Source organism: Hylobates moloch, unplaced genomic scaffold (assembly GCF_009828535.3).
Source record: "Hylobates moloch isolate HMO894 unplaced genomic scaffold, HMol_V3 SCAFFOLD_18, whole genome shotgun sequence".
NCBI lineage: Eukaryota > Metazoa > Chordata > Mammalia > Primates > Hylobatidae > Hylobates > Hylobates moloch.
In genome coordinates, this window is record NW_026652293.1 from 15,169,678 (window position 1) to 15,195,136 (window position 25,459).

Here is a 25,459-nt window from a genome sequence, read left to right on the forward strand (position 1 = left end):
TTTAACTGCTACAAAATGCTGAATTTCAGATTGATTTGTGTTTGCTTCAATAAAAATGCATTTCAAAAGTAAAGTTAGTTTTATTATGTGATTTATTTCAGAAGCACTTCATTTTGAAAAGCACTCACAAATGATATTTTAATGACAAAAATAAGTTAAACCTAATCTTATATTTAAAAACATAAAAAGTCACCGTTGATTTGGCCAGCAATTAAACTTTGTTAATTCATTACATTGTGCAACTTGGAGAAAATAGATCACAAAAAAAAAAGTAAGACAAAGTGTTTATTTGTAAATAGAACTCACATTCCTTTACCACCAGATAATGAAATGATAAAATATAGTCTAGGCAAGGATATTTCCTATTTGTTCAGCGACATTATCATCACATATGAAATACGACCCTACCAGTAGGAAACATCACATTGCACCCTTTGCAAGCAAATGCACTGAACTAAGTTGAATGGCTTCCTAAATACACACTTGATAGTCTCATGAAAGATAATGCCTGAAAAAACAGACATGTGTAGAAACATTTTGCTGCCTTGTCACATTCCCTGATACCCTGCAGCTCTAGTTGGTAACCATTTTCCATGCTGTGTATTCCTATCAATTGTCTTATGTTTTGACTAAATGATTATTTCATAAGATAGAAAATATTAAAATAATATATTAACATTCATAAATAATAAATCCTAAAAAGGATCATGAGATCCTTTTCATTTAACTTCTTTGGGAAAATTCATATTGGGCCAGCTCTTCATCCCTTTGTACATCAGGAAATGGTTTCTCTATCTTTAGTAAACAAGGAACATTTACCGAATATCTACTATTTGATACATTGTCTTACACAATCCTCATAATATCTCTATGTGATAAGCATTATTATTCTTGTTTTATAAAGGAAGACACAGCTGGTTTAAATATATTGCTTCCAATATAGAGTAACAGTGTAAAAACTCAATCCCAGGTCTACTAGAATCCAAAGCTCCTGCATTTTTTCCTAACTCCATAATGCTGCCTCCTGGGAATAGAGGATTCAGATCATCCATTTCACATCATTCCCCTGAATTTCGGTACACAGTCCTTGAATTCCTCCTATCTGTGATCTGTGGCTTCCTTTTCCTTTCCATTGCCTTTACCCTGGTCCAGGTACTTATCATGTCCTATTTCAATGATGTTTATACTCAGTTTCTAAACTGACAATTTCCTCCATCCTTTCCCCATGCATGCTAGATACTGCCACATTGATCTGCTTGTAAAATGCACTGATGTGTCTCTTTCCCGTTAAAATATTTTAGTAGGAGATTCCAAACTCTTTTCTATTCACTTTACATCAATTCCTCTGAACTTTATATAACTTTACATCATTCCTCTTCAGTTAAAAGGAGATTGTTGTATCTATTTTTTTTTTTTTTTTTTTTCTGAGAGAGTTTTGCTCTGTGGCCCAGGCTGGAGTGCAGTGGCACTATCTCTCTCAGCTCACTGCAACCTCCGCCTCCCGGGTTCACGCGGTTCTCCTGCCTCAGTCTCCTGAGTATATGGGATTACAAGCATGCACCACCGCACCTGGCTAATATTTGTATTTTTAGTAGAGACGGGGCTTCACCATGTTGTCCAGGCTGGTCTCGAACTCCCGTCCTTAGGTAATCCGCCTGCCTCGGCCTCCCAATGTTGTGGCTATTAAACAAGACAGTTTGTGAAGCCTTTAATAATATTTTTAAAATCCTATAATGAGCCCCGGCTTCCCCGGCTAGTTTTCAGAGGCTGCCGGGTCGCCGCTGCGCCTGCCCCTTGCCTAGTGGCACTCCCCGCTGCGCGCTCCGCTCTTGCGCAGCCACGCCAGGGACCTCAGCAAGCGGTCCAGGCCCTTGAGCCTGCAGGAAGTGGATGCGCAGCCGCAGCACTCGCTGTATGTCACCTACGCCAGGGCGGCAGTGGACGAGCTGGGAAAAGTGCTGACGCCCACCTAGGTTAACAGACCCACCGGCATTTCATGGGATGATCTTGATTCAAGGAAACTCTACACCTTGGTCCTAACAGACCCGGATGCTCCCGGCAGGAAGAAGCCCCAATACAGGGAATGGCGTCATTTCTTGGTGGTTAACATCAAGGGCAATGACGTTAGCTGTGGCACAGTCCTCTCCGTTACGTGGGCTCGGGCCTCCGGAGGGCACAGGCCTCCACCGCTATGTCTGGCTGGTTTACAAACAGGACAGGCTGCTGAAGTGTGATGAGCCCTTCCTCAGCAATAGATCTGGAGGCCACAGTGGCAAATTCAAAATGGCATCCTTCTGTCAAAAGTTCGAGCTTGGCCAGGCAAGGTGGCTCACTCCTGTAATCTCAGCACTTTGGGAGGCTGGGGCGGGTGGATCACCAGGGCGGATGGATCACGAGGTCGGGAAATCAAGACCATGCTGGCCAACATGGTAAAACCCCGTCTCTACTAAAAATAGCTGGGCGTGGTGGCACAGCTTGTAGTCCCAGCTACTTGGGAGGCTGAGGCAGGAGAATTGCTTGAACCCGGGAGGCAGAGGTTGCAGTGAGGCGAGATCAGGCCACTGCACTCCAGCCTGGCGACAAGGCAAGACTCCGTCTCAAAAAAAAAAAAAAAAAAAAAAAAAAAAGTAAGAGCTCGTGCTCGTGGCTCCAGTGGCCAGAAAGCATTACCAGGCTGAGTGGGACGACTATGTGCCCAAACTGCACGAGCAGCTGTCTGGGAAGTAGGGGGCAGCTCGGGGACCTGAACTGTCCCACAGGCCCCCAGCCGTGTTCTCCAGTTCAGTGTTGCATGTATAATAGATTTCTCCTCTTCCGGCTCCCCTTTGCACAGGCAAGACCTGAGCAGTCAGATGGTTTAGGGTAACTTTTCCTGCTGCCTGGCCTTTATAATTCTAGTCACTCACTCACTCTGGTTTATGTTTTGATCAAATTGGAACTCTATTTTCAGGAATATTCTGGTACTGTGATGGGGTCATCAAATTAATATAAAAATAGCAATCTAGAGTTTAAAGAAGAAAAAATTGGGGGGGGGGGGGGAAAGACCAGGCCTACAGTAATAGAGCAAAGCATCAAATAATCTTTAAGGGAGGTTACAAAAAAAAAAAAAAAGAAAAAAAGAAAAAGGATTGGTCGCCTCTCTGCCTTTGTGATCCTGATACCAGAATTGTACGCAGCGTGTTTTTATGGTGCTGTCGCTCACCTAGACAACCAGAGGCTGGCTGGCATGGAGGCTAAACCCCAACACGGTGCATCTCAGATGCCTTAATAGGCGTCAGTATCTTGCTCTGGTCCCTTTAAAAAGCAATCCTGGAAAAAGCATTAGGGAGAGTGGCTTAGCTTTTGTTGGGGCATGGCCATCTAGACCGGCAGCAGTGCTCATTGACAGCTTATTAGGAATCCTTAGAACTGTGGTTGTTAAATTGATAGCTCTTCATGGGGGTAAGAAAAGCTGATCTGGAGTTGCTGAATGTTGGGTTAATTCTGTTGTTTGCTTACAATTGAATAAAAATAGAAACGTTGACTGAACAACATCAAAAAGTTCTATAAATGGTAGTAATTATTGTTATTGTTACCACTATCTGGATTATCACCTTCAGTCATTTTGACTTTTTAATTTGATTTGTCCTTCTTAAAGGCACTGGTGAAATCAGCATCCCTTGTATCCTACACAGTAGTTAGTTTATAGAAGGACAATACACATTTTTGGATTTACTCTTGCTATAGTTTTTGCCTATGGTTCCACAGTAAAAATACTCTGAGCAATATAATTTTGAAACTCACTGTAAGATGTGTGTAATTTCTCATTTCATAAGATGGTATTGCATTTCCTCTTGGCATTTTCATGTGCTTTTGAGTTTTCATTTGTATCTATATTTATGTTCATGCAATAAAGAACAAAATGTAAACTGTACCTGGAAATATACATCCCTATGTGAAAAAAAAAAAGCTGGACTTTATATTGTCCTCGGAATGATCTAGTTTTGAATCCTAGCTCAGCCAACTAAGGTCTTGTACAGGGTAAAAGATATTTGTGAGGTTTAGTCTCCTTGTTTTTAGAGCCATAATCATAAAATCTAGTTTATATATGGTTGATATGAGGATTAGACAAAGTAATACATGCAAGAGGCTTTGTAAAATGGATAGCAGCTTGTGAGTAGCTGAGAAAAATTTGAATCCACACAGTATTGTTTAGATTTAATAATTTTGATCATACTATAGCCACATTACAATGTGTAAGTGCAATAGTTTTCTACTTTCCATGGAAGCAGGGAGGAAGAATGCTTACCCTATTCTTATGGTAATCATGGAAGACTCCCCCAAAATAAGTAACGTCTAAGTTAAGAAGGATATGTTTGAGTTAGGTAGGAAAGGAAGATGATGAGTCTTTTAGAAAAAAAATAGCAATGTGGCCCAACATTGAGAATCTAGTACATTTCAGAAAGTAAAAGTTGTTCTTCCTGGCTGAAAAGCAAGATGTAAGGTAGAGGGGTGCTAGAAATCTTTCTGGAACATAAATGTGACGCTGATAATGAAGGCCCTCTCTTACAAACTGAGAAGTTTTAACATTATCCTCAGGTGAAAGGAATTATTATAGAGCTTTCAGTAGGTGATTAATCCCATTTGTGGAATGCAGAGTGGAACTTAGGAATGCAAGGTTGGAGATGAGGTTATGTATTAGCAAGCTGTAAAGTGCTTTTAGAATTTAAAATGGATAGCAGGCCCACGGGTAATGTTGGGTAAATGTCCATTACGGTTAACACCAGTCTATCCTTCTGCCTTTTTCACTCAGTGACATCAATGGTAGTAATTTTCAAAAGAGATTCAGAAATCCAGTTATAGAATAAAACTAATTTAAGAGGTTATGAGGGCTGAGCCATCCATTCTTTGAATCGGGACACAAAATCTTATTTTATTGTTAATTATGAATAGGGTAAGAATCTTACACAGGAAGGGGAACATCACACTCCGGGGACTGTTGTGGGGTGGGGGGAGGGGGGAGGGACAGCATTAGGAGATACACCTAATGCTAAATGACGAGTTAATGGGTGCAGGAAATCAACATGGCACATGGATACATATGTAACAAACCTGCACATTGTGCACATGTACCCTAAAACCCTAAAGTATAATAAAAAAAAAAAAAAATCTAAATATGCCTACCCTCTTGACCTTGATTTCTGACTTCTACATAAATCTTCTATGATTATGCAACTTATACTGAGCAAAGAAGAAAAGAAATCTGAGTTATGTTCCCAGATTACCGTATTTAGTGTGCCCCTTAGGTTGAATATGCTTATCTCATTCAATGCTGTATTTTATCGTATTCTTTTTGCACTTCCCCTTGTTCCTTGGAGGAATTTAAAGAAATGTTATCAAAAGCAAGGCTTATGAGTGACTAACTCTCAAAAAGATACCAACTCAAAATAAAGATACCCACTCTCAAGAAGTGATTTTTCCAGTGACCTGTCACCTGTGATTCTATCTCTGTGCAAGGCAATGGGAATGACTACTCTCCCTGCCCGGGGTTCTGAACGCCAGCCCTCACTTCACTAAACAGCTCAGAACAAACCCAGAGCCATGCCATGCAAGTCTCAGAAACTCAGTTTCTTGGCATTCATCCAGAAAAGTACTTCAGAAACCCCTCACTGACTGATACAGATCTACCATCTGTTTCTTAAGTTTAACAGTTGTACAAAGAAAGTTTTTCACAGTTGGATGAAAAAAAGACATGGTCTCTTTCAAGTTCGTATTCAATTTACTTTTCCTCCTGTTGATTGGCTGATTCCTAAATGTCAAAGGAACACCTAATGCTTATGTTGAATCTATGCTAAACTAGCCACCATTTTGAAACTCAGAAGCATGATTCCTAAAGACTTTCTGGTGTCCAGTACTACCTTGGGCATTCATACAGCACATTAATACTCCATGTATTGAATTAAATAAAACTGGCTTGACTTAGTTACTAAAACAACAACAACTTTTGCAAGTCTTTTAGCACATTTGGAGAGTAGGTCTAAGTAAAATTATTCCGTATTGGTCTGGTTTTCCTTTCAAACATTTATTTTACTGAGTTTTAATCTTAATGTAAACATTTTAATTCCAGATAGCATCCAGAGCTTCGATCTTGAGGTACAGTCTAAGGTAGGAATGGTATTTCGGTCTTTGACACAGTTCTACAATAATGCTTCCAATATTCTCTAGTTACCTTTTTAAATGAAATTAGCAGATACAACAGAAATTACTTATCCATTCCGAGAATATAGCCCCTGACCTGATAAAGCTAGATATTAAGGAAAAAGATGGTTGCCTTTCTTTTATAGTGAGAAACTCTTCCAGGGAAAATTGACTTTATGTTTTCAAGTGATCAGTTTACCAGCATACTTTTATAATTCATACCCAATTTATAGAGATATAAAAATAGTCATGTCTCATGTATGATGAAATTCAGTTCTTGACACAGTATGTCATTTCATGCCATAAAATAAAGAGCACATTTGGGTTGATCATTCTATGGGAAATCTTAGGGAAGCCTTATAGATTTATCACTTTTTGCATTATTTTGTCTCTTTATGATAATTTAATCCAATCAGGCCTAGTCAAAGGGAAGATCAAGCTAAAATTAGATGGATTCTTACTATTAATGAGATATCATTGGCATATGCTTTTTTAAACAAAACCTAAATATTAGTAATGAAGCAAAGATAAAGCACATTTAATGAGAAAGTTTTGGGAATTTTTTCTATAATAGATACATTTTATTGTCTATTACCTCCCTCAACAAAATTATATTTTCTTTTAAATTTAGATATTTGCTTCTCATCAATATTAATTCCATGTTGAAAGAATACAATTACTATTCTAGTAAAATGCTTAGAACTGAGAAAAATACAGTCATTTTTTTCTTTCAAATTCTTAAAATCAGGGCTTTGGATCAAATACACTTTTTAGTTAGGTGAAATTCACATGCTATTTTATTGTCAATAACATCTCAGAGGATCATGAAACTAACAGAGGCAATGAGCAGTCTCCAAAAGAAAAAAGACAGAAAACCGTCACAAATCCTAGGGGACTAAAGGTACACAAGAAATAAATGCAACATGAGGTCCTAGATTGGATGCTGTAGCAGGAAAAGAACAATATTGGAAAAATGGGCAAAATTCAAATGAAGGCTGTAATTTGGTTAATAGCATTGTACCCATGGTTACTTCTTAGTTTTAACAAATGTACCCTTGGCAAATGTTAATATTAGAGGGAGCCAAATGAAGAGCAAATGGGGACTTTCCTTACTATCTTTGCAACTTTTCTGTAAATCTAAAATTATTCCCAAATTGAAAGCTTTTTTTTTTTTTTTTGAGACAGAGTCTTGCTTTGTCGCCCAGGCTGGAGTGCAGTGGCACGATCTCGGCTCACTGCAAGCTCCGCCTTCCGGATTCACACCATTCTCCTGCCTCAGCCTCCCGAGTAGCTGGGACTACAGGCGCCCGCCACCACGCCCCGCTAGTTTTTTGTATTTTTAGTAGAGACAGGGTTTCACTGCGTTAGCCAGGATGGTCTCGATTTCCTAACCTCATGATCCGCCCACCTCAGCCTCCCAAAGTGCTGGGATTACAGGCATGAGCCACCGTGCCCAGCAGAAAGCTTATTTTTAAAAGGTTTGTTCGTAACTAGTTCAGGGAAAGATGAAGCAAAGCATAGCATAGATTCATTTTCTTTCGTTTTTAAATTGAGTGTTTTTGTGATTGGGACATTTTCATACCACATCTTATAAATGTTTGCAATCATAGCCCCAGTTATTATGTTATAATTATATGTTATTATATATGTTATATATTGTGTTATATATATAAAATATATATGCCATATATATTATTATATGTTATTATTGTACAGTCATAATGCAGATAGTGAAGGCTACCATTACTAAAAAGGCAATATTATCCATCCTGACATTGTAAAATTGTAAAATTGTAAATTTTCACAATTGTAAAATTTCACATTTAAAAAATATAATAAAGCTTACCTACCTATCTACTTAATACTTGAAACTGCTTTATAAAATTCTCACTCACTAGTTGTGAATTTATTGTTAAATGCCTTCATTGGACATGATCTCATGAGTCTTTGTGACTGGACAGCATTCCTTATCCAACTGAAGTGATGAGCATGAGATGCCGCTCCAAGTGTCATAAAAAGGAGACACAACCTCTAAGCCAAAGAGGCTGGGTCATTCTACTGCATATGAGGAACAAATGCAACTACAACAAAGGTCTTCGTTTTAAGAAGATAAATCTGGATTTAGTCAAAATGCGTAAGATAATTTGTTTGAAAAACTTTTCGATTGCTGCTTTATGCTGTACAAAATGAACAACAAAAGTCTACTAATAAGCTTGTTTTTATGGTTTTTAGCCTCTAGATGCATATATAATTCATCCATATTGCAAAAATCATTACATTAAAACAATTTTGGGAGAGAAGTACATTATTAATACTTCAAAATTTCAATTTCTTAAATTTGGGTTAACTTTCTACAACACACAAGCAAAGTTAAGAAAAAAAAATCAGAAAACAAAAGGCTTATTCTACCGCATTTCTTGGGACATTGTTTCACTTTGAGAGTGTGTGATTCTTTAGTCATTAATCACACCTTCTTTATTTTTCTAAAAGATTGTTTTCCATAGTATCACTGGAGGAGCAGTTAAAATGTACTCTTCCATTTTTCTGAATGGTAAACTGATTATGCCTCTGTAATGGAAATAACCAAAACAGTATCTTTGAATGTATTGAAAATAAACACTTTCCTCTTCATTTACTCAAGAAATATTTTCAAATGACCATTATTTGACTGAGCATGTACACAGCACTTATTATGTATCATGCGTTATACTAGGTTACATATATGTAAGTATACCATATACATTAGCTTCCTCAATCATTGTAATAATATGAAGTATGTATAATTATTACCTCTATTTTAGAGACAAAGAAAGCACAATAAGGCACAGTAAATAACTTGTTTGAGATCATTCAGCTTGTGAGTAGCTGAGAAAAATTTGAATCCACACAGTATTGTTTAATTATTTTGATCACACTATAGCCACATTGCAATGAGTAAGTGCAATAGTTTCCTACTTCCTATGGAAGCAGGGAGGAAGAATGCCTACCCTATTCTTAGGGTAATCATGGAAGACTCCCCCAAAATAAGTAATGTCTAAGTTAAGAGGGATATGTTTGAGTTAGGTGGGAAAGGAAGATGATGAGTCTTTTAGAAAAAAAAAGAGCAATGTGGCCCAACATTGAGAATCTAGTACATTTCAGAAAGTAAAAGTTGTTCTTCCTGGCTGAAAAGCAAGATGTAAGGTAGAGGGGTGCTAGAAATCTTTCTGGAAGATAAATGTGACGCTGATAATGAAGACCCTGTCTTACAAACTGAGAAGTTTTAACAATATCCTCAAGTGAAAGGAATTATTATAGAGCTTTCAGTAGGTGATTAATCCCATTTGTGGAATGCAGAGTGGAACTTAGGAATGCAAGGTTGGAGATGAGGCTATGTATTAGCAGGCTGTAAAATGCTTTTAGAATACAGTTAAAATGGTGCCAGGCACGGTGGCTTGTAATCCCAGCAATTTGGGTGGCCAAGATGGGTAGATCATCTGAGATCAGGAAATCCAGACTAGCCTGGCCAACATGGTGAAACCCCATCTCTACTAAAAATGCAAAAAAATACAAAAAAAATTAGCCGGGCATGGTGGCGTGCACCTGTAATCCCAGCTACTTGGGAGACTAAGACAGAAGAATCGCTTGAACCCTGGAGGTGGAGGTTGCAGTGAGCCCAGATGGCGCCTCTGCACTCCAGCCTGGGCAACAGAGCAAGACTCCGTATTAAACAAAACCAAACAAAACAAAAAACAACAATTAAAATGGTTTCAGCTACAACTAACAGAAAAAAAAGGAACTCGAACAGAGTAAACAGTAAGGAATTTATTATCTTACAAAACAGAATTAGCTCAATGGTTTGATGATGGTATCGGGACCCAGATTCCTTCCATATTTTTGCTCTGACATCCACAGGGTGTGGGTCTAACTACCCCACTGGTCTCAAAAAGACTCCATGCCATATTCTCATCAAATATGAACCAGAGACAGGAGAGGGGTCTTGTTTCCTTTTGTCTCTTTTTAAGACTGAGGAAAAGTCTTCCCTAAAACTCCTTCACATTTCATTGGTCTTAATTGCAGCACTATCAAAGGGAATGCAGTTACTATGCTTCACTTTGACCAATCCGGATGTAACTTTAGGTTACAGGAAAACAGCAAAACCCAATGGAATTTTAAGTCATATGGAAAGGCATGAATAGCTAAATAATTAAATACTTACAAAATAATTTTAATGAAGGTCTCATTAGCAAGAAAAATGCAGAGATATGGATGATAACAATCTCAGAGACTACTGCAGAAATGTGAGTGGCCCAAATCAAAGCTGTGGCAATGGAAGCAGAGGTGAATATTTTAAGACATGAAGAATACAGACTTCCTAGCATGTTCTTTGTAAGTCAATGCTGAGTTAAGGGAAAAGGAGAATATGTCCTAGGTTATATTGGCTCAGGCAAGTGTATAGAAGCTGATATAATTCACCAATACAGGAAATATGACAGCGAGGCATGTTAATGAAAGAAGTTTTTGAGTTCAATAATGTTGAATTTGAGATACCAGTGGCATACTAGTTGGAAGTGTCTAGTACATAGCTGGAGAAATTGGTCTTTAATACAAAAAAGACAGCAGAACTGGAGATATAGATGTAGAAGTCACAAATTTATAAAAGACAAATTAAGCAATGGGAGTAGGTGATTTCACCCTAAATGATAGCATCAGGGTAGAGGAGACAAAGTTCTAGAATGGAATACATACCAACACCAACATGTAACAAGGGAATAGAGAAAGAGGAGCCAGAGGGCTGAGACGAATGAGAGAACTAGAAGGTAGTTTCATGTTTCATGAAAATTAGGGGAGGACAGAGTTTTGAAAAGAAGGAAGTTGTCAATAGCGTTAAATGCCTCTGAGAGGTGAAGTATAATAAAAGCTCTAGCTTGTCCATTGGGTTTAATTTATTGGAAACGGGGGGGCAAAGGGGGTGATACTGGTGTATGCATGGAAGTTGTTTTGGTGGTGTGCTGGGACAACAAGCAAGAAAGCAGTAAATGGGTTAGTGAAAAGTGAGAGTGTAGACTGGGAGGCTAGAAAAAAATATTTTAAGAAGTTTGTGAAGCAGGAAAGAGCAATGGAGAGTATGAATTAGATAGAGACTTGTAAAGAAAGTGGGTATTTTTTTAATTTGCTACGTGCACTGCCATTCCAACTTCTCTCAAAATTGTGTTTTGATGATAATATATACAAATAGTTCTGGAGTCTATGGAAGAAATACTCTAGACTTTGAAAATATAATGTAAATATTTCTGGGGTATATTATATATTAAATCTATTAGATGATTTAATTTTTAAAATTTGTTGTGTAAGTTATTAATGTGTCCCAAGCTATTTTGTCTTCCTTTTTCTGTGTATTTCTTCAATGGTGTCTTGTTTTATCACAAATCTTTAAAATCAGAACTAATCACGTTTCATATTCAGGATGTTGAATATAGTTTTCATACCTAATAAGGTCATATAACAGTGATTAATAATTATAAATATTTCATCATGGAAACTTTTGGCTTCCAGTGCCTTTCTTTAAAAATGCTAAGGAAAATAAGAAGCAGAAACATTTATATTCAGTACTTAAGGACAAATCTGTAAAGTAGGTCCTAGTCAAGCTATACCAGGGCTATGTTTCACTCATGATCTATTTCACAAAATGTCTATATCACTATAAAAATTCCTGAGATAAGTATAGAAGTCAATACAAAAAAAGAAGCTAGTAATACTTACACGCCTCAGCTGGCATTAAAAATAGTCATTATTCTTACAGTTCTGTATTAAGGTGCTCACGATAGAAAATAAAATTAGTATTAGTTTTCTTTACTAAGGTCCTTTGGGTGATGCCAAAGAAAATCTGACATAAATTCATTTCCTTTCACAAATGTGATTTTCATAATGATGAGAGTAATAAGAGAAGTGGGTAAGAAGATGTCGCATTTTGAAAAAAATGACTCCATCATTCAATTGACTTTACAGTCCCAGGACTAAGTAAGCTATTCAGTTAAAATAAAACCTGATTTTAAAAAAATTTCCTGATTGTATCTCTCTGCACAAAAAAATATGTTCTTCATTTTCTTTGGGGGAAAGAAGGGGTCTGGGAGTGGCTGGCAGGAGGTCTGGATTAGATTCTGGCTCTACTTCTAGTAGGAATGGGTAAGTCAGGGACTCACCATGCTGTGGATTCCATGTTGGTGGGATTCAGCAGTGAGATATTAGGGAAGCTTAAAACATAGTATAAATATAAAGTGAAAACTTTAAAAAGTGAAGGGAAATATAAATATATATATATATTTAAATCTAATAATACATTTTTTTTCAAAAGAAGTAAGTGGTTTTATGAGTATATAGCAGATTAGGTAGTATGGTGGACCACACAGTACACGAAAGGAGACCAGAAAGCATAAAAGGAGGACATTAGGTGCAGGTGGGTGCCTGCGGGCACCAGAAAAGGCTGGCAGAAAACAGATGTGAGCATGACCAGTCAGAGATAAAGAGCCTTATGCAGGAATGTGGTGACAGGGTAAACAACACTAAGTATTAGTCATTTCCAAACATACTCTCAAATCTACCACGGTTTGAACTCTGAAAATAAATGTGTTCATTTTTGTGGTTACTACGCAACCACTTAGATATTTCTTTGTAATTTTTGCCCAATGTGCTAGTTTTGGGTACTATTTCAACCATCTTATTTGCAAAGAAGTCAATCGTTTGTAACTACTACCATTAGACTGAATCACATAAAATCATTTCTTTTGTAGGCCAGCAATGACCAAATATCATCAATTTCAAATGTTTGAGCCTGTATGTTACATTACACCTACTTTATGTGTGCAAATGTCTTCAATTTAATTGTACCATAGCTCTCAGGTGGTCTTATTGCTGCTTCCATGGATAGATGGCAGGTAAAGTGGGCTTTTCTTATGCTCTCTTAATTTCCCTTCAATACATATCTATTCACCTAAAGACTAATCATTCCACAGGAAGAAATGGATTCCTCAACTCTGAAAGGCTGAAACATTCAGCCATGCCCTTTTGGGATCTGAAATCACCTTTCCTTATGCAGAAACTACCTAATTCCTTATCAATCATTCTTACTTCAAGCTTTGTCATGTATCTTTTCTATAAACTATGTAATTAGAATTATCAGCACCATTTTATATTTACTTTCCACGTACCAAGGGTGTTTATGTAAGTTCTCAGGCCCCCTTACTTACGCTGTCTCATACTGTTAATTCCTTATAGTGTTATGAAAGGTGCTTGGCAAAATTAAAGCACTCAATTTGTATGCAAGTTCATAATACAGACATTCTAATACTTTCTGTTCCTTTGTGTTATGCCCTTCCCTCTCTTCTTTATCTACCTAACTCCTATATTGTCTTCAAAACCCTAATTTAGGTGACATTATTTTTTGCTACCATGTTACTCTGTGCTTATGTTTATATATAACTTAGCTAGGCATGGTGGCATGTGACTATATTCAGGAGGCTGAGGCAGGAGAATCACAGGAGCTCAAGAGTTTGAAACCAGCCTGGGCAACATAGTGAGACCCTGTCTCTAAAACAAAAATAAAAAAAAAAAGACATCGCACCATGATACCACTTTGTATTTCAGTAGCTGGAATGCTCTTCCTCCAGATAGCCATACGGCTGGCTTTCACTGTTTTTGCTGGTTGTCCAATGTTTATTTCTGTAAGATCATCCCTGCCACTCTAACAATCATTGTTCTACTGTTAGGAGAGTATATTTTAACTCTCACATCTGTATTCAGTTAGCTACAAGCTAACATTGTAAGCTAAGTTGTGTATACAAGCTAACACATGCAATTTTCTAACATCGCCTCCCTTGCTTTGCAGAAATATGACTGATTGCCTACTTCTTCCTAGTTTTTATCTTTATCACGGTCTTTTCTCTTGCTGTGCACTGCCTAGAATGTCTGAGACACAGCTACTACCTATTGAAATTATAGGATTTAAATTCTATCAACTGCATGGAAATTTCCTTAAACACTCCACTTTCACTCATATCTTCTTTTATATTTCCATGACATGTTATGAATTGACAGTTTGTATATGTGTAGATGTCTTGTCCTACAAATAAAATAAATATGTTTTCAAGGCAGAGACTGTGACTTTCTTTTCTATATTCCTACTAGCATCTAGCTCTGTGCTTTGCAGTTAGCAAGTATTCAATAGCACAGCTAAAATGACTGAATGAATGAATGAGTGCCACCTACTCCTTTATTGTCCATCAGTAATGCACCCAAGGCTAAATCTTAGCTTTCCAAACTCACTTGGTCAGACTAGTTGACATTCTTTATTCCCGTCTGAGGCAAGTTGACTAGTTTTTTCAGTCTTTGTACATTGGGAAACTTGTCAGATAAAAGGCCTAATATAGATTCAATCATATAAAATGACTATGAGCTATGGCAACTAGAAGACATGATAAACATTCCAAAGCTATTCATAATCCCATTCTTCCTTGTTATATGCTACAATAGAGGCTGGAAAACAAGAATAATTTCTTTTTCAGGGACTCCTTCCCACCTCTAACAGCAACGAGTGGTTATATTTTACATTTCTGGCCAATAAGTGTAGACAAAAGCTTCTGGGGAATGTTTCCATCCCTGAATAAAGAGGCAAAAACCTCACTAGGAAAAATATATTACCACTTTGCCCTCCCTTTCTTTTTGCTGGAATGTGATGAAAGGTGTGGATGCATAGCATCCCAAATGAGATAGGAGATGCTGAGCATGAAGACAAAAGCCTATTGAATGGGGTGTCAGAAAAGAAACATCAAAATATTGTAAGTTGCTTAGGGTCTTATTATGTTTTTGTACTAGTCATGGATTTCATTCCTTTAGATCTTTAGTTGTAGAACTCCAATGTATTTGAACCACTAGTGATCACATTTTATTTTGTTTGATAGCTGAATACAAAGCTGGCTGATTCAGTGATCTACAAGGTCATGATTGAGGTACCTTATACTCATCCTCATTCAAGCAAGATTATGTTTAACTTAAAAAGACAAATGAATCTATTTTAATAAATATATTATTGGTGGAAATATTCGTAGTCTACCTTGAAAGGAGTGTTAGGTTAAGATTGCTTTGCTGTAGAGTAATTTATGCCTTTAATTTCTGTGTCTAGTCTTTCTAAGCCAGAATAAACGTCTGTTCATCATGATCTCTGTTATAGCCCTCCACATATTTGAAGGCTGCTGTTATATCACATCATATATTAAGCTCAGTTAATAGATTAACAGACCCTTTATTTTTACATTTACTATAGCATCTAACATGGTTAGCAAATGCTTTTATTATTTTTTTATTTTCTTTATAAGATAGATGGGTATTACATATACCAAAGCATCTGTTTTGGAGCCACTATGATCACTAAAAGAATCTTCTCATTGTTCCTACCTTCTCCTTCCTACATGCGTGGAAAAAACACATGATTCCAGACATATACATGGTTGTCTAATTCTATTGTTTAACCCTCTATGAATAGATGTCTGCAATGGTCCCTACACCTTTTTTTTTTTTTTTTTCTGAGACAGGGTCTTGCTCTGTTGCAGAGGCTAGAATGCTGGAGTGCAGTGGTGTGACCATGGCTCACCGCAGCCTCCATTTCCTCGACTCAAACAATCTTTTCACCTCAGCCTCCCAAGTAGCTGGGACCACAGGCATCATACGCAGCTAATTTTTGTATTTTTTGTAGAGATGGGATTTGCCATGTTGCCCAGGCTGGTCTTGAACTCTTAGGCTCAAGTGATTCTCCCGCCTGGGCCTCTCAAAGTGCCTACATCTTTAAATGTGAGTATTTGAGCATATTGAATGATAATGACCTGCCCTTTGCAGGTAAAGACATACTAATAACATAATATAAAAATATAAACAATACGTACACTTGGGATGTCTTTCCAGGACTGGGAAGAGAATCATATTCTGTTTTTCCGTATTCTCATTTTATCCTGAATGTGCCAATATAATTATTTGCCAACACGTTGCCAGACATGCTCCCTAGTCTGTGCTAAAGCATTTGTTACCATGTACTACATTGAACATATTTGAATGTTTCTGTCATGTTTACCACCCAGATGGTGAGAATCCAAGGAAAGGAGACACTTGTACTAAGTTCATAGTTTATCTGTTCTTGGAAACATATAACTGCATGAAGAGATCAGGATGAAAATATCGTTATAGTTACCCCAATTACCTCAAGGTGGAAGTCTGGGTCAGACAACCACGGGGACCTGCCATTGCAAAACATCTCTGTGTATGCCTGGGGGAGCTGGCTATTCTGGTTTCTCACCATCTTTGGCATCTGCTTGTTCTCACTTCGCTCCTGCCTTACCCTCAGGGTCTCAATAATGACTTCTTGACTTTGACAACATTGATGAAAATGCATTCGTCAAAATTATAATAAAAAATAAAATCTATTTTTTAAATATGATATTTAACTCATGTATTAAATTGCTTTAAAAGGCTGCAGGGCGGTGAAACCCTGTCTCTACTAAAAATACAAAAAAAAAAGGCTGCCGGGATGTTCTAAAAACACCCCCCAACCGTTGTACTGACTCCAATGCTATTCAGATCCAAAGGGTAACTCTCCAGATTAGGATACCTGGATTTTTCATGGTAGTCCCCCAGAACATTAGCCTTAAGGGAAAAAATATAGCATTTTTGTCCTCTTCCTGTCATAAGCCATTTTTAATATGGGAGTATCACAAAGTCAAAAAGAAAGAGCTCTTAAAATATTTCTTCCAATGCTAGAGCCTATGTGGACATAAGGGAGAGGCTCAGGGCAGGGGGACAATAAATCCTTGATTTCAAATCTAGCAACTGTCAGGGTTATAAGGGACCTTGGAGAGGAGATTTTGTAGTCTTCCCAAACAACCTATTCTAGAGCTTCACACACAGGTCTGAAGAGGAAGTAGATATCTGAGATGAAGAGGAGAGCAGTTCCTGGTATAGTTGGGTTAGAGTTTTCCAAATTTTCAAAAATCATTCGCTATATAGTATTAAAGACCAGTGTATCTGATTTTGTCATCAAGTAACATGACTATTAAAAATGGTAGTTGAGAAAGAATTTTTAAAAAAACAGTTCTGTTTTCTACAGGGAAGTAGGAAGGAATGTCTGCACTGGGGCACAATAAGATTGCTACAGACTTACAGGATCACATCATGTCCTCTGAGACGTGCTCTCACAAAGATAGTAGGGACTTAGTTTTTCTCCCACATAGCATCGTTAAATCTCTTCTTGCTACCCAAATAATTTATTTTGCTGCCAAAACATTTTGCAATTACGACAAAATTCACATCCTAAAGATATTTAAAACAAATATTTTCCCATTTTTGTATAGTTTCCTCTCAAATGTGGGAAGATGGTCTGTTCCTTATTTCTCACAGCCACAGGCACCACCTTCCGGAAACAGAATAAAAGCCCACACTGTCCTCAATTATTCAAAGACCAATTTTCTGAGAACATATAAACTTAATTGATATATAAAAATTATAGCAAACGTCTTAAATAATAATATTTATCATTCTCCTCACCCCCATAGCGTCTTTAACATACTTTTCCTTCCATGAACTAAAGGCATGTAGGGTTAAAACAAAGTATAGTTTGGAAACATTAGTGGTGTTTATTAGGATTATTAATATAGAGAAAATATTTTGCTTTTGTCTTAATACTCTGTTAGGCAGGTAACATGATGTCATACATTAATAATAAAAATAATAATAGCATAACAATGAAAATAATAATGACTAACATATATTCAATAATTTTTATTTTCCAATCATTTATTCTTTAGTACCTGTGAGGTATGCACTCAAATTATTTTCATTTAAAGATGGGGAAACTGAGGCACAAAGAGGTTAATCACTGTTCCCAGAGAAAAGCAGTAAGTGGCAGAGTTGGGATTTAAATCCAAGAAATATAATTATTAAAGCCTGCAATCTTAACCATCACAAAACTATCTTGCAATCAATATTATATATCAAGGCCACTAGGTCAGCTGTGGATTCAGAGGGTGGCTACAGGTCTCCAATGTCCAAGTCAGGACTTTGTCCATTTGACCAAGCTTCTAACTGAAGTCTTCTTCAACTACTTCCAGAAGCTTACCAGTACCTCAATGTATTCAGGCTCAAGATTGCTTCCTTCTATTTCCACAAATGCACCTATGCCCTTTTACACTTTTCATGAAGCTTACAGCTTATTTAATTGGATGAAGGAATCTTATAGCTAAAAGTGCTCCTGAGAATTCTATTTTTCAAAAGATAAAAAGTTAAAGACTATCATTATTCAAATTGTTACCACTACCAGCTTGGTTTGGCTCCATTAACGCACTGAAAAGAATGAACTTCAGCAAGGAATAGAGGGAAGCAGGTGTACTCAGCAGGGTTCAGGTCTAAGAAATTCAAAATTACGCAGAAGTAGTAGTCATAAGTTCAGTCTTTCCTGCAGTGCAATTGTGCAGGGAGATTGTCTTTATTCATCAGTAGGCAATCATAGACTCGTCAGAAATCTATTGCACTTCCTAGGTGAAGAGACGTGGGAAGTACAAAACAGATGCTCAATCTCCCCTTTGGCCAGTAGCTCTTGCTCTGGCCAGGGGTCAGGCGTAATTCAGCTCCTCCCTCCCACGTGTGTACAATGATCACATGGCACAGTTACATCAACTGCAGAGAGGGAATGGTTAGTTCAGAATGAAAGCATGATGTGAGATCCTTACATTGGAGGAAAAACTATAGTTTTCATGATTCCTGTGAAAACATTTAAGTGTGACAGTTATAGAAGCAGACATGTTAAAAGAACAGAAACATAACTGTCAAATAGCTAAGGGTATCTATAGTATCTGTAAAACTATTTTAGGAAAAGAGAAAGGAATACTGGTCAATGTGTGGAAAGTGGAAAAAAAAGGCAGGAGTATCCAGAATATGGAGAGAACTACATTTTAGGTTTTTCAATATTCCTAATTACTTTTTCCTTTTTTCTCCCTTTCCATCCTCCTCTATTTCTCTTATTTCTATCATATAAGCCACTCTATTAAAACATTCCAGTTTAAAATATATATTGACATTTGTGTATATACTAATACGGTCTCACGTTTATACACCCACACACGCGCGTGCACACACACACACACACACAGCTCTCAGAAAATTCCCAGCCAAAATGATCCTAGAATCAAGTTATTCAGATCAAACCTTGGCTCTGCCTCTTATTAGCTCTGTAATCTCAAATAAATTGCCTACATTTTCCATGCCTCAGATTCTTTATCTATAAAATAAGAATAAGAAATACATATACATCATAAAATTGTTAAGAATTAGAAGAGTGAATAAATGTGTGCATTAAACATAGCATCTAGCACATATGAAGTCCTGAATATTATCAGATATCTTAATGATTATTTTTATTGATATTACTATTAATAAAATAGCCAGTACATCAAAACATCATGGAAGTGCATTGCCTAAATCTGGTTAGGTTGACTCTGAGATTGCTGATTTGTACAGTATAAAAACTGGCTGACCGGTTGGACATGGTGGCTTCCTAATCACCATCATTTGGAAGACAAGTCTTTGTTGATTCAAGATACCAGGTCCCTGAAGTGCTGTGTCCAGTCCAGAATATCACACATTAAAAATGAAATTGAAATCCAAGAGTATCCAGAGGAGGCTAACCGGAGGTAGGTAGTGGGGAAGGGAACAAGATAATGTGTCAAATATGGAAACTTAAAGAAGTCTATTTTGTCCTAAGAAATACTAGTATAGATGAAAATACAATAAATACATTCAAATACTTGAAGTATTATTATAAGGAAGAAGGTATGGTCCTATTCTATGCTGCTGTAAAGATAAGAATTTTATCTTGTTGGCTTATCAGTGGTTCTCAGTGTTTTCTGGAGACTCAAGATAGTCCCCAAGAACCTTTTAAAGATTCTTTGAGGTCAAAATAATACTAATTAAGTGTTATAATATTATTATTTACCTAACAGTACTAAGAAGTTATTTTTCTTCTTCTCTCTCATTCTCTCATTAGTAGAAAATTAATGTTTCCAGAAACTATATGGTATATAATATTACAACAGATAGAGAATATAAAAGCATATATGAGAATCCAGCTATCTATTATTCAGACAGACATTTAAAAGATTTGTAAAAATGCAAAAAAGTGACACTATTCCTATTAAATCTTTGTTTTGTAATATCTGGTTGTTTTTCATACAATATGTGCTATTTATATTAATATATTGGTTTATTATTACTATTTAATAAATAACTAAATATTTTTAAATTCTATCTAGTTTATTTTACAATAAATATATATAACCCACATAGACAAAAGCTCTTTATATTCCACAATTATGCTAAAAATTGGGTTTATGTCTAAGAACGTTTAAAAATGAGTCCAGAGACTAAAAGGCGTGAGAAACATTGGTTTGGATAATAGTGTTAAGATTTTGAAATCACAGATTTCAAAATATTTCAGCAGTTCAGCACTAAATTAGGCTTTTCTTTTCTTCTTAATGTAGTTTTCAGAAAATATTCAGTGAGTGTGTGTGGTAAGAGGGATATATATACATTGATCCTAGTCACTTCTAAAGCTTCTTTCAACTCAAAGATTCTGCAGCTCCATTGTGAAAGGAATTGAAAAGAGAGCTTACTGAAAATACTGTTCTCATAAGCCTGGTGTGAAAGTTAGCAGCTAAGCATGTGGTTAGGAGCGGCAGTTTTGGGGTGAAGCAAAAAGTGAAGAAGCCCAGTGCAAGAATATCATGCACTTTGGATCATTGTGTTGGTGGTAGATTATCTAATGAAAATGATAAGGCTCAAGGGTTTGCTGTCAAAGTTACTTAGATTTCATAATGGAATGTCTTCTCAGGAGTCCCTGTTGGCTTTACAAGTCTTCTCTGAATATTCCAGAAACTAATAGTTAAGATTCTTTCAAAAAGGTAAGTTGATAGATGCTCACACGGTTTCTCCTCTAGACTGTGTCACAGATAACAACCTCATAACCTCTACCCGTTGTCCTGGTTCTACCATTTATTTCAACACAGAATACACGCACACACACCCCACCCCCCCACACACACACATACACACATATATTTGGGTGTGTGTATGTAAATTACATATTTTCCTCTTTCATATAACTTTATATTCAAAATTTAAACACAGCTGCACAAAAGATAAATGTGCAAATCATAGGAACACAATTCACAAAGGAAATGTAAATAATAAACATATGATAAAACCCTAAACACAGTAAAAATTAAATTAATCACAAAATGGTAAATTGAAGAAATACCAGTTTTTATAAAAGTAACACATTTGAAAATGATAAAATTAAACTCTGACAAAAGTATGTGAAAGGAAACTCACACAATGTTAGAAAGCGAATAGAGGGAACAACTTTTCTGAAAGCCATTTGTCAATATCTATGAAGAGACTGAAAATGTTTTCATTTTTTAACACAGGAATTCCAGGTCTAGGACACTATATTAAAAAAAGATCGAATATATATATATATGTGTACATATATGTGTATATATGTATGTGTATATATATGTGTGTATATATATGAACATATATATGGACAAATATATGTGTAAAATCTATTTATATATATATATAAAATCTATTTATACACATATATATGTCCATATATGTGGACAATGATTTCTGTATAATGATACACATTTTAAAGAAAAACTACCAAAATATCCTTCTTTGAAAACTAAAAAAAAACCTAGTTTTACAGAAAAATTAAGAAAAATATTCTTGGCCAGGCACAGTGGCTCATGCCTGTAATCCCAACACTTTGGGAGGCCAAGGCGGGCAGATCACCTGAGGTCCTGAGGTCGGGAGTTCGAGACCAGCTTGACCAACATAGAAAAACGCTGTCTCTACTAAAAGTACAAAATTAGCAAGGCATGGTGGTGCATGCCTATAATGCCAGCTACTTGGAAGTCTGAGGCAGGAGAATCGCTTGAACCTGGGAAGCGTAGGTTTCAGCGAGCTGAGATCATGCCATTGAACTCTAGCCTGGGCAACGAAAAAAAAAAAGGCAAAAAAATATATATATATATTCTTCAAAGCCACGGTGGTTTGGTCATTAAACACACACTGTCGATTTCCTCAGACAGTCCGAACTATCGTGTCCTCAAAATGAGCCCTGGGCCCCTCTGTCCCTCCACTGCATGGGGCCTACACAAGAAATCCTACCTGGGGAGGGGCCACATGTATCTTTTCCACCAATTTGTCTTCTGTTCCCTGGCATAGAGCAATACTAACATTTGTGAAATATTTGTAGAAAACACAGCTGCCTTTTCTACAAAATATGCAAATGATTACTATAAAATAGTATGTGTCTAGTGGCGACAGACAAGAGAACAAGGCAGAAATCAAAACATGAAGAAGCTGGTGTCTCCTTCTTAGAGACCAGGTGTCTCCACTGGCCCATTAATTGTCATAATGGCCTCTGCGTTCTAACCTTAAAAAAAGTATATTCTCTTATCTCCCAAAATTTTAATTTTACTTGAAATAAGTTGGTTCTCAACTTCAAATTCATCATTAAGATATTTTTAAAATATGATTTTGAAAAATCTTGTTTGGAAAGAAAATTCTTTTCCTTAGCAGAACGCCATAGAAATGCAGATACTTCCTGCGCATGTCTGTAGGGTAGTACCGTATCACTTATTCAACTTAACGTTCTCAAATGATTTGATGAAAGTACTGTTTCTTCTACAGATTCTTACTCTAAAAGGTAAGGGATATCTGGATTTTTTTTTTTTTTTTTTGGATTATCATGAGGAGCAACCAGAAAACTGTGCTACACTCTCTAAGGGGACACAAATTGTCATAATTTTCCAGAAAAGAACATAATAAGAACAGAAGTGCAATGCCATCAAATCTTGCGACATATGTGTTACATTTAGTATTCTGGGTAACAAATGCCAAACTTTTAACCACTTTTTAGGAGTGAGAGGAGAGGAAAGGACAGAGCAGGAATAGAAAACTTGTTAATTAGTCTGTAAAAGAGCAAGCAAAAGACTTCACCAAAGTTACCACTTCAGGACAAGAAATATTTTTCTTATATAGGAGAGATTGATAAATCATGGTAAACATTCTAGGTTATCCTTATCATTCCGTCTCAAGGAGGTATGTTATACATTGTGTTTCTTTCATGAGCACAATTACAGTCCACATTGCTTTATTTTATTCCCTCGTTGTATAAGAAAGCAACATAATAAAATAATACTCAAGCTCAATATTTTGCCATTTTTACTATCAGATTACCAGTCATAGTATCAGACTATCTACACCAAACATTCCAAAAGTATTCCCACGATACCAGATTATCTCATAGAGTTATAGAGCCTCATCAGTTCATGTGTATCATTATGAATTCAACAAATATGTATTTAAAGGCTACTCCGTAACGTTAGGCACTGCATACACAAAGTCAAAGGAAAAGATCTCTCTCTCTCTCTCTGAAAGGTGCTTAAAGCAGAAAGAAACTAAAAACCAAATAAGGAAGGGTATTCCAATGAGACAGACCAGAAAGACGTCCCTGTGGGCATGTAGGATGGCTGAAATGTATATGTGTTCCACACCTTTCCCCTGGAAACGTGAAAAACCTGTACTATTGTACAGAGCTTGGGCACAGTTTAGTTTAACTAACATTCATTGAGTATTCAATCATAATTACACTATTTTTGTCTATGGAAGAGATGCCACAAATGCATTTTTTATGGGCTATGAAGAAAGCCAATGAAAGAAACCTAAAAAAAAAATGTGTTTGTGTTCATTCAGGAGTAAAGCAGAGACATTCAAAGATGAACAGCAACTCTGAATGTAAAGAGGCCAGCTGTAAAACGTCATAGAAGACCTGCAGTAGAGATACACTCCTGAGATGAATATTTAGCAAGAATGGGCTTTCAGATTTCTGGTATTTCCATTTGGGTGGAGACTGAAGAAAAAAAAGAAAAGAGCAAAAATTTTCTCATAATGTTTTGCAACTTCTGCTTCCGGACCCAGTCAGAGCCCAAAAGCAGCAAGAGGGGTAAAATGAAAACATTGGACATTTTTTTTGTTTTGTTTTGTTTTAAATAATAATTGATTTTTCACTCACAAAACTGAGTATACTTAATTCAGGTATGTTTGAGATTTCAAATGAATATCTATAGTAAATGTAGTTTTATTTAAAAGGAGAAAATGGTTTATTCTTGACATCCTTTCTTAGCTTAGAGAGAAATAAAATCTTCAGAAAATAGTGGTGGCTTACAAAAGTTGGATTTTTTTAAAGGAATAAAATGGAAAGCACCAGTAATCTGATGATAATATTCAATAACAGAAAAAGTTCTTGCTATTAACACTTTATCAACTATAAACAGAAAAACCTACTTTCTTAAAGATTAATTATCTACACTGTGATTAGCATAAATGCACAGCTAATTTTTTCTGCTCTAGTAAGTGAATATTTTGGATTTCAGAACGAACTTTGCTTTACTAGAAAAAGGTAAATGAAAATATTTAATCTACATAGGAATACATATAGTGTGTGTGTATATCTGTATATTTATATATATATACTATATGTATTTAAAAAAAAAAAACTCTTGATTCCATCCTATGGTGGAGTTAGAATGTTCTATTAACACAAGTAGATATTTCATTTTAAACAAAACTGATTTTTTTTCCTACACTAATTTAATCTCCTTGCCTAATGTTCTTTAGTCCTGCAACAGGTCTGCCTACTTAAACAATTTCTAGTCACAGGATGTGGCTGCCACAGTTTTATCTCCATCTGGCAGAACATAACCAACCTGCTTGAGCTCTCAGCTCCCATTTTATAGCAATTAAACTTTCCTTGTTCACCTGCTCCCCCACGCCACCTCCATGACGTGCATTTCTCGTAAAACCACAGATCAGTAAACTTCCTCAGGGAACTTGCAGTAATGTATGACAAAAAAAAAAAAAAAAAGTAGTAGCCCTGTGATGTGTAGCAGAATTCATCAGACTAGCTGTCTGGTCTGGCACTGATTGCCAGGCAAGCTTCCGTTGTGCCTTCATAGCTCATACATAGTGCGTTATCCCTGTATTAGGCCCTTGTAGGTATCTGGATCCATGGGCAAAACATTGAGTGGGGGAGGGAAAGAAAGGGAAGCAACAATACCTTTTAAGTCAAAAACTGAGAATAATAGATTGCTATTTCTTCTATATGCAAAGGATGAAAATATACCTGTGACCCTTTTCACTA

The 25,459-nt window shown here is 36.5% G+C and overlaps 1 protein-coding gene and 1 pseudogene across 6 annotated transcripts in view; one reads left to right on the top strand and one right to left on the bottom strand.

The window, feature by feature from the left end:
- PTPRC (protein tyrosine phosphatase receptor type C) overlaps positions 1–25,459 on the bottom strand; it is a 120,030-nt gene that overhangs the window by 77,016 nt on the left and 17,555 nt on the right. The window lies entirely within an intron of this gene.
- Positions 1,015–2,727, top strand: LOC116457930 (phosphatidylethanolamine-binding protein 1-like; annotated as a pseudogene).